We start from the raw sequence: 11,357 nt of genomic DNA on the forward strand, positions 1-11,357 counted from the left end.
ACTTCTTTTTTTTCTCCTCTCATATATTATATACAGACCATAGTTTCTCACATTCCCCTTCCTCCAGTCTCTTCCCTCCATATTCTCTCTCCCTCAGATCGACCTCCACTCTATCTCCCCTCAGAGAAGAGCAGACCTCCCAGGGACATCAACCAAACATGTGATAGCAAGCTACAATAAGAAAAGGCATATACCACCACATCAAAGCTGGACAACACAACCCAAATAGGAGGAAAAGGATCCCATAAGCAGTCAAAAGAGCCACTATTAGGAATCCCACCAGAGCAACAAGGTATTCAGCCATAACATATATACAGATGACATAGGTCAGATCCTACAGGCTCCCTGATCTCTGTGAGCCCATATGAGTCTGTGGGGCATGTTCTCCTGGTGTCCCTGACCACACTGGTTCCTCTCATTCTTTCTCACCCTCCCCTACCACAGGCCTCCCAGAACTCTGACTAATGTTTGGCTGTGGGACTCTGCAACTGCTCCCATCAGTTGCTGGATGAAGTCTCTCTGGTTTCTTTCATGACAGTTCTGCTAGGCTCTGCTCCCAATACACAGTGAGGGTAGAACAAACTGTAGGTTGAAGGTTTTGTGGCTGAGTTAGTGTCGCAATCACTTCATTTGAGGACTTGTCTGGTTACAGAAGATGGCCAATTCATCTTCCATGTCCCCCATTACTAGGAGTCTTTGCTCAGATTACTCTCATAGATTCCATGGTGTTTCCATTGCACTAGATTTCTACCTTGCCCCACAAATGCCCCCAAATTCCAGTTATTTTTCCTAGTATTTTCTTGCACCCTACCAGGAGCTGATTCTTCCTGTTCTTACTCCCACTCATCCCCAGTCCATGTACAATTTTTATTCTATTTCCCCTTCCCAGAGATATCCTTGTGTCCCCCACTAAACCCTCCTTGTTACTTAGCCTCTCTGGGTCTGTGGACCATAGCATGATTATCTTTTATTTTATAGCTAATAACCACTTATAAGTGAATACATACCATGTTTGTCTTTCTGGGTCTGGGTTTCCTCATGTACAAAGATTTTTTTCTAGTTCCATCCATTTGCCTGCAAATTTCGAGATGTCATTTTTTTTAAAGATGAGTAATACTCCATTGTGTAAATGTACCACATTTTCTTTGTCCCCTTTCTTTTGTGGTACATCTAGTTTGCTTCCAGGTCCTGACTATTATGAATAAAATTCCTATGAACATAGTTTAGCAAGTGTCCTTGTGGTATAATAGAAGACCCTTTGGTATGTGCCCAGGAGTGGTATAGCTAGCTAGGTCTTGAGGTAGATTGATTCCCAATTTTCTGAGGAAATACCATATTGATTTCCAAAGAGGCTGTATAAGTTACACTCCCACCAGCCAGTGGAGGAGTGTTCCCCTTGCTTCACATTCTTGCCAGCATGAGCTGTTTCTTGTGCTTTTATCTTATCCCTTTTGACATGTGTAAGATGGAATCTCAGTATTGTTTTTATTTGCACTTTCTGATGGCTACAGATATTAAACTTTTTTTTAGTGTTCCTTGGCCACCTGGTATTCCTCTGTTGAGAATTCTGTTTAGATCTATACCCCATTTTAAATTGGATTATTTAGTTTGTTGATGTCTTGTTTTCTGAGCTCTTTATATATTTTGGAGATCAGCCCTCTATCAGATGTGGAGTTGGTGAAAATTTTTCCCTTTCTATAGGCTGGTGTTTTGTCCTACTGACTGAGTCCTTTGCCTTACAGATGATTTTCAGTTTTGTGGGGTCCCACTTATTCATTGTTGATCTTCGTGCTTGGATTATTGGTGTTCTGTTCAATGAGTTTTCTCCTGTGCCAATGCATTAAAGGTTATTTGGCACTTTCTCTTCTATCAGGTTCAGTGTATCTGGTTTTATGTTGATGTCTGATCTACTTTGACTTGAGTTTTGTGCATGGAAATAGATATAAATCTATTTGCATTTTTCTATCAGAGATCAGGCCTCAATTTTCATTTCCTGAGACTTGAGCAAGCAGTTTCTGGGAGGGCCATGAATAAAAGACATAGTCCTTGCAGTAGCTCCCTTTCTGCATGTACTCTGAATTTGGCAATGTTCCTTCTATTTCTGTTTTGTGGAATAATTTGAGAAGTATTAGTATTAGTTCTTTTTTCAAGGAATTCTGCCCTAAACACATCTGTCCCTGGGCATTTTGTTGTTGTTCAGAGAGTTCCAATAACATCTTCTATGTTCTTAGGGTTTATAAGTCTATTTAAAGTGTTTAGGTGCTGTTGATTTAACTTTGTTAAGTGATATCTATTGGGAAAGTTGTCCATTTCTTTTAAGACTTCCAATTTGTCGAGTACAGGTTTTAGAAGTATGACCTCAAGATTCTTTGGATTTCCTTTGTGTCTGTTGTTATGTCCACTTTTTGTTTCAGATTTTATTGATTAGGAATTTTTTTCTCTGCCTTTTGGTTAGTTTCAATAAGGGTTGGTCCATCTCGTTAATTTTCTCAAAGAACCAAATCTTTGCTATATTGATTCTTTGCTTTGTTCTCTTTGTTGCTGTTTTATTGTTTTCAACCCTGAGTTTAATTTTATTTCTTGGCATCTACTCTTCCTGGATGAATTTGCTTCTTTTTGTTCTAGACCTTTCACGTGTGCTGTTAATTTGTTAGTATAAGGTTTCTCCAATTTCTTTATGAAGGCTATGAATGTTCTTCTTATCACTACTTTCATTGTATTCCATAAGTTTGGTTATGTTGTGCATTTGTTTTCATTGAATTCTAGGAAGTGTTTAATTTCTTTATTTGTTCCTTGACCCAGTGGTAACTCAGTAGAGAGTTGTTTTCATGAGTTTGTAGGCTTTCTGTTGTTTTTGTTATTGTTGAAATTCAGCTTTAGTCCATGATGGTCTGATAAGATAGAGGGTTTGTTTCCAAGTTTTTCTATCTACTGAGGCTTGCTTTGTGGCCAAGTGTATGGTCAGTTTTGGAGAAGGTTCCATGCAGTGCTGAGAAGAAGGTACATTCTTTTGTTTGGGGGTGAAATGTTCTGTAGATGTCTGTTATGTCCATTTAATTCATAATGCCTGCTAGTTCCATTAGTTCTGTTTACCTTTTGCCTGAATGACTTATCCAATGGTGCAAGTGTGGTATTGAAATCTCCCATTATTAATGTACGGAGTTCAATGTGTGATTTAAGCTTTAGTAATGTTTCTTTTAAAAAGTGGGTGCCCTTGCATTTGGAGCATAGATGTTAAGAACTGAAACATTATCTTGGTGTATTTTTCATTTGATGAGTTTGAAATATATCCTTCTCCATCTCTTTTGGTTAATTTTGGTTTGAAGTCTATTTTGTTAGATATTAGAATAGCTATACAGGGTTGTTTCTTGTGTTCATTTGCTTGGAAAATCATTTCCAACACTTTACTCTGAGGTAATGTCTACCTTTGGTGTTGAGGTGTGTTTCTTGTATGCAGCAGAAGATTCTGTTTTTGTATCCATTCTGTTAACCTATGTCTTTTTATTGGGGGAATTTAGTCCCCCAATAAAATCCCAGGATCAATTGATTTGAGTCCATTGATATTGAGAGATATAATGGCAAATGATTGTTATGTTCTGTGATTTTGTTGTTGCTGTCAGCAGTGATACTGTGTGTGTGTGTATATGTATGTGTTTATGTATATGTGTTCCTTCTTTGGGTTATACTGGTATTAGTTTATATATTGCTGATATTTTTGTGGGTGTTGTTAACTTTGTTGCATAGGAGTTTTCCTTCTGGTACCTTTTGCAGGACTGGATTTGTAGATAGATGTTATTTAAATTTGACTATTTTATGAAATATCTTTTCTCCATTTATAGTGATTGATAATTTTGCTTAATATACCTTCTGAGCTGGTATCCATGGTCTCTTAAAGTTTGCAAGTCACCTGTCCAGAGCCTTCTGGGTTTTAGAGTCTCAATTAAGATGTTAAGTATAATTCTAATAGCTCTGCCTTTATATGTTACATGGCCTTTTCCCCTTGTAGCTATTAATATTTTTTCTTTGTTCTGTACATTTAGTGATTTGATTATTATGTGTCAGGGCAACTGTCTTTTGTGGTTCAATCTATTTGGTGTTCTGTAACCTTCTTGTACCTTTATAGGCATGTCCTTCTTTAGGTTAGGAAAAGTTTCTTGTATGGTTTTGTTAAACATATTTTCTTAGCCTTTTTTTTTTGCTGGGATTCTTCTCATTCTTCTATTCCTATTATTCTTATGTTTGGTCTTTTCATAGTGTCCTAGACTTCCTGGATGTTTTGTGTTAGGACTTTTTTTTTTAATTAGATTTAACATTTCCTTTGACCGATGAATCTATTTCTTCCATTGTATCTTCTATGCCTGAAATTCTCTCTTTGAACTCTTGTATTCCATTGGTGATGTTTGCATCTGTAGTTCCAGTTTGCTTACCCAGATTTTACATTTCCAAAATTCCCTCAGTTTGTGTTTTCTTTATTGCATCTATTTCCAATTTCAGATATTGAACAGTTTCTTTCCCCTATTTTTTCTTGTATTTCTTGGCATTCTTTAAGGGATTTATTGATTTCCTCCACTTTTTTTGTTTGTCTTTTCCTTGATATCTTTAAGGGATTTCTTTTCATTTCTTCTTTAAGGACATCTATGATCTTCATAAAGTTGATTTAAGGTCATTTTCTTGTTCTTCAATTGTGCTGTACTATTTGGATCTTGCTGTCAAAGGATAGCTGGGCTCTGGCTACCATTGACTGTGTTCTTACACTTGTGTTTAGGCATCTGAGTTTGGATTGACTATAGGTCTAGGTGCTGATTTCTGAGTTGGTCTTTGATAGGTATTTTGTTCCTTGGCTTCTGTTTCCTCTTTGGTCTTCTACTCTTTCTAGCTGGGGTTTCTCATGGCTGGCATGACCTCTGATTGTAGAGGTGTCTCTGTCCAAGTTGGAGGCTGACCTTATGAAGGCTAGCTTGCCCTTTGGTGCAACAGGAGGAGATCTCTGCCTGAGTTGGGGGTGGGATACTGTGATGAGAAAAGGAATGGAGTTTGGGGATACTGAGTGAGTGCAGGAGGTACATTGGTGGTCTACCTCTCAGTGGTTCTGACAGCAGGTGTGGTGTCCGGTCCAGCACAGAGTCTGTCTGAGTTCCTCTGTCTGTTTTTCTGACTTGATTGGCCTGCACCTGCTCTTCAAACTGCTGAAGCCTACACAGTTCTTCCAACAGGCATGTGGCACAGCCATCTCCTAAGGGAATGGTGAAAGTCAAGAAAATGGCATTCCTGTGTGGGGATATTTTAATTGTGATGAAATGTGATTTTATTTGTATGTTAATAAATAAAATTTGCCTGGAGATCAGAGGTCACATAGCAAGGTCACATAGCAAGCTATAAGCAGAAGTCCAGTGGTGGTAGCACAGGCCCTTAATCCAATCACATGGCAGCCAGAGTCTCTGTGTGGTCAAAGACACAGGCAGTGTGGTGACACGAGCCTTTAATCCCAGTACCAACCATACAGACCTGTAGGTCTGTATAGACAGGCAGTGATGAGGAAGTCACGTGGCTGGGCTTAGAGCCAATGAGAAAGTAGAACAGAAAGGCAATAAAAACACAGAGTACAGAGGAAGAAACTCTCTCTGGGGAAGCAATGGTAGTGAGGTGGTAAGATAAAGTAGTCGTGACTCTTCGCAAGTTCTCTGATCTCTGGCTATTACCTCTCTATATGGCTCTGTGTTTTTTATTTAATAAGACTGTTTAGAAATTTGTCTACATTCCTGTTTGACAGAGTTCTAGCAAAGCTGTGCCACATGCTACAATTGTTGACTCGATGCCCTTTACTTTCAGTTTGACTCTCTGCATGTTACACTCTTGGGAGGCTATTAGCATAATAATTCACCCATGTCCTTTCTGAGAAAATTGTTTCTGTATCCCCCTGAAGAAGTCTTGAATGTACTACCCCCTGCTTTCAGGGAAGTAACCCTAGTTGACCCTATTTGGGAGTCTTCTCTGTGTCTTGAAGATTGTTATCTGCCCCTATGCAAACTCAAGAACAAAATTGTAGCAGGAATCTTAAATAGTCTTATTAATAAAATCAAACCTGAGGCCAGTTATTGGGGTGAATGTTGGAAGATCAGAGAAGCAGAACAAGCCACAGCTACCTCACCTCGCCAGTTCCTCAGCTGATCCTGTTCCCTCAGACTGGAAGCCTCTGAGTCCTCATCCAAATTGGTCTCAGCTGAACTGCTGCTCAAAAGCCTAAAAGCTTAACCAGCCAAATGCTTCTAGTTTCTGGTCTTCACACCTTATATATCTTTCTGCTTTCTGTCATCACTCCCTGTGATTAAAGGTTCACTTTCTGGGATTAAAGGCGTGAGTCACCATGCTTGGCTGTATCCTTGAACACGCAGAGATGCAGATAGATCTCTGTCTCTGGAATGCTAGGATTAAAGGCGTGTGCTACCACTGCCTGACCTCTATGTTTAATATTGTGGCTGTTCTGTCTCCGACCCCAGATAAGTTTATTAGAGTGCACAATATTTCAGGGAACACAATACCACCACAGAACCCTGTGGTTTCAGAAGAAGCTGACAAGGTTCAGCAGGAAAGGAGAATTGGCAGCAGATCAGAGCACAGAACTCCATTTACAGTATAAGAAATTTTATCTACAAGATAGAGGACCGTATATACTGACTCTAAAAAGAATTCAGCAATAAGAGCTAGATGACTAGGATAATATAACAGCATGCATATATGGTGTAAGATGTAATGATATAGAAGAATTTACAAGTATAAGGCATTAAGGCTTGTCATTCCTAAAAAGATTGATTTACATCAGGTTGCTGTGATTTTACCCAATTTAGAAACAAAAAAATATTTTATTTGACAAATTCTCATAAGATTATAAATACAAATGTTATAAAGAATTGAATGACAGCTACAATGGTTTCTAAGCTTGAAAAAGTTCTGAGGCTTAGGCTAATTTGCAAGTAATATGATTGACCATCACAAATTAATAATATATTGCTTAAAGCATGATGATTCACCTGGACTGACTCAAATATTATCTAACACATCTTGAAACTGCAAACTGCTGCCAGCCTGTGAACAGGCTGCTACATCATGCTTGCTTAAGCTGAAATGATCTGTAGAATTCTAGGAATAAGGATATGGGATTGATAATCAAATCTATTCTATCTGTATTTAACCTGTAACCCATGCATGCTTGAGAAGTATTCCTGGGACAAAATGGTGTAATCTGTATCTCTTGAGATAATTATGAATGTCTTTAAAATCTTTATAAAGAAAATTTCTGGTTGCTAGTCAGTCATATTTGCAAAGTCTCCCCTCTCCTCCTCTCTGGAACCTGTTCACTGCATGGCCTATTCAGCTCAGAGGTGGGGCTAAGGGCAGCAGTAGGGGATAGTGGGATAGCAGGGTCAATGTAATGAGTCTTTGGGAACAGAATCCTGACAAACCATAAATTGCAAGGAATTTGTTTATTACATTTAGGTTATCCCATTTGTTGGCATCCAATTATTTTTAGTATGATCTATTTATCTGATTATCTCATTTCTAGAAAAAAATAACTGCTGCAATGTTACAACTTGGCAGGACTGATTTTATTTGTGCTTCTTTTACTCAGTAAAATGTAGTTTAAAGCTTGTCAATTTTGTTGATATTGCATATCTAAATATTTATTTTTATTATTTTTCTATCATTTTTCCCCTGTCTACTTTTCTTTATGACTCTCCTCTATGGTTTATCATCTTTTTAATTGATTGGTTCTGGGTTTGACTTATTCCTTGCTCTTTCCTACAAGTGTAAGTTTACATTGATGGATTGAAGTATATTTTAATATAAGCATTTATATGTCAGTTTACAAGCAAGGCAAATAATATATAGTACTGGGCCCAGTATAATTTTTAAATAAAAATAATGTGTCTAAGTTTATTATCTATACATATATAACCAAAAGACTAATAAAATTAATAAGTTGCATATTAACTCACCTGCACAGTATTTTTGTGAGGAAGATGTTACAAACATTTTCATTTAGAAAATTTTAAATGCCTAAATACAGTTATTAGTCTTGGTCACTATATAGTATAATAGATCACTTATTCACACAGTTTAACTCATTTTTTAAAACTTTTCTAGAGGCAAGTGGATCTCTGTGAGTTCGAGGCCAGCCTGGGCTACCAAGTGAGTTCCAGGAAAGGCGCAAAGCTACACAGAGAAACCTTGTCTCAAAACAAACAAACAACAAAAAAAAAAACAAAAAAAACTTTTCTCTGATTCCTCATTCTCCCAAACTACTCCCGGCATCTAATAACTACTATTCTACACTCGATGTCTGTGAAATTTTTTTGACTCAACATATATATGAAATCCTTTAACATGTGTTTAGTGCCTGAATTGCTAAACTAAACACACATGGTTTTCCCTCTTATATTCCTACTTATATACACTTTATTTTTATTGGTTCCAGTGGGATATAACATCCTAAATTTGTAAAAATATCTTAAATAGATAATACCTTGCTGAAGTTTAATATAGCATATACCCAATAAAAGTAACATTGAAATTTATGGCACAACTAACAGGGTGTCTGGCCATCCCATCACCAGAGTAGGTCAGTTCCTGCGGTCTCTCTACCATTGCCAGCAGTCTTTTGTGGGGGTATATTTGTGGATCTCCGTGGGCCTCCCTAGCTCTCTGCTTCCTCCCCTTCTCATGTGGTCTTCATTTAACATGGTCTCCTATTTCTTGTTCTCCCTCTCTTTTCTTGATCCAGCTAGGATCTCCCACTCTCTTTCCCTCGACCGTTGCCCTTCATTGTTCCCACTCATGACCAGGTTGTTCATGTAGATCTCTTCCATTTCTCCATGTTTTTTTTGGGTCTCGTTTTCCAGGTAGCCTCACTGGTGATGTGAGTAGCAGTCCAGTCATCCTTGTTCCACATCTAGCATCTTCCTATGAGTGAGTACATACCATATTTGTCTTTCTGAGTCTGGGTCACCTCACTCAGGATGATTTTTTCTAGATCGATCCATTTGTCTGCAAACCGTATGATGTCATTGTTTTTCTCTGCTGAGTAGTATTCCATTGTGTATATGTGCCACAATTTATTTATCCATTCTTCAGTTGAAGGGCATCTAGGTTGTTTCCAGGTTTTGGCTATTACAAACAATGCTGATATGAACATAGCTGAGCAAGTGCTCTTGTGGTATGATTGAGCATTTCTTGGGTATATGCCCAAAAGTGGTATAGCTGGATCTTGGGGGAGATTGATTCCCAATTTTCTAATAAAGCTCCATATTGATTTCCAAAGTGGTTGTACAAGCTTGCATTCCCACCAGCAGTGGAGGAGAGTTCCCCTAGTTCCACAACCTCTCCAGCATAAAGTGTCTTCAGGAGAAGTGGTAAGATCTTTAAGAGGAAAAAACAAATTAGGTCTTAAAAGCCATGCTATCATACAAGGATTCTTGTAGTCTGTATAAGGATATAATAAAACAGTAACTATATCAAATTTTTCATACATTCTCCTTGCTTGCTAGGTTGACTTCTTTTTTACTCTCAGATTTTGGTGACTGTTAGTGATATAAGTTTGAAAACAATCAATTTGTTGTTCTTTTGAAACCAGCTAGTCTGCATCTTTCAATTGGTGTGGTCAGAACATTTGCCTTTGAAGTGATTACTGAGTTGTTTTTTTCCCACTTTTGGTTTCTGAAGGTTGTTGTTCTGTTTGAATTATTACTGTTTCTTTGCTCTCATGACTGTTCACATTAGAGGTTTGCTGAATTACTGTATTAAACATTGTAGGTTCTTTCACAGGTCTCTTAGGTTCATCTATTTCTGTCATGAAACATATCCTTTCCTGCACTCTCATGGATGAAACTATCTTCCCCTGAGTATGTCATCCCTTTAAGCATGTTCTGCAGTGCTGAGTTAATAGACATAATTGCCTTAATCCATACTTAGTTTGAAATGTTCTCATTGCTTCATTAGTTGGAAGAGAGAATTTTACTAGTTATAGCAGTCTTAGGTGATGGTTATTTGATTTCAAGACATGAAATATATAATTTTATGCTTTCCTGACTTTTAAGTTTGATGATGAAATATCTGATGTTGTACTTGTATAAAATGAGGATTTGACCACTGCAAAGTGTGGTTGAGAGGTTTTTATTGTAGATATGAGGGAGAGTACAGCCAGAGGGATCTGGAAGAGTCAAGAGCAGTCAAGAAAATGTAGTAGACTAAACATAACCAGCAGACTGAACAACTCTGTGAGAGGAGAGCGAGAGGGGAACAGCAGGATAGGAGGACCAAGACAGCAGGCCAAAAGAGGGGGAGCCAAGAGGCACTAAACAAGCCAAGAGTGCAGAAATGGCCGAAATGACAGGATTATATATGAATGAGAAGCTGGAGGAAGGGAAGCCCATGAGCTGGAGAAGTTTAGGGTAGGAGGTGGATAAAAGGAGCTGAGTGGACCCAGGAGGCCAATATAGACTTTGTAACAGGTACTTGACTTGTGATGGTGAGAGAGCCTGGAAGCCAGCATGAGCTCTGGTATTCTAATAGGAACCACAGCTAGCTAATTATTCTCAGTTTCTTTTGAATCTTACAGTTCAGATATTTATAACTTTGTATGTGAGTTGGTGTTTCCTCCCTTGTAGCTTTTAATATTGTATCTTTGCTTTGGAGTTTCTTTAATTTTTATAGTGTGTGTGTGTGTGTGTGTGTGTGTGTGTGTGTGTGTGTGTGTGTGTGTGTGTTCTAATGGACTTTTCAATTCAGTTATTACATCTTTCACCCAGTCTTAGGTAAACTTAGATAAACTGTGATAAACAGCAAAACAAAAAGCATCTTGGGAAGGAAAGGGTGTGTTTCAGCTTACAAGTTCTCAAGTCACACACTGCATTACTAAGGGAAGTTTAGGCAGGAACCTGGAGAAAGGAAATAAAAAAACAGAAACCAGGAAGGACTGCTGCTTACTGGCTTGTTCCTCCTAGATGTCTTAGTCTGTTCTTATATACGTCAAGAACATCTGCCCAGGACTCATAGTTCTCACAGGTGCCTCCTGGACACTCCCACACCAATCATTTATCTAGAAAATACACCACAGGCTTGTCTGCATGCAAATCCTATGAGAACATTTTCTCAATTGAGGTCCTCTCTTAGATGACTCCAGCTTCTGCTAAGTTGACAAATAAGCTAAGGAACATACAGACCCCAAAATAAGTTTTGTACTTTTTATCATTTTACCTTTTTCTTGATAGTTTCATTTCTTCACATGTAATTTTTTATTTCCTTTACTCTCCATATCAGTGTTTTTTTCATACAAATTAATTTATCGAGAATAGTTTAAGCGT

The sequence above is a fragment of the Peromyscus maniculatus genome, chromosome X (assembly GCF_049852395.1).
Source record: "Peromyscus maniculatus bairdii isolate BWxNUB_F1_BW_parent chromosome X, HU_Pman_BW_mat_3.1, whole genome shotgun sequence".
In the NCBI taxonomy this organism is placed as follows: domain Eukaryota; kingdom Metazoa; phylum Chordata; class Mammalia; order Rodentia; family Cricetidae; genus Peromyscus; species Peromyscus maniculatus.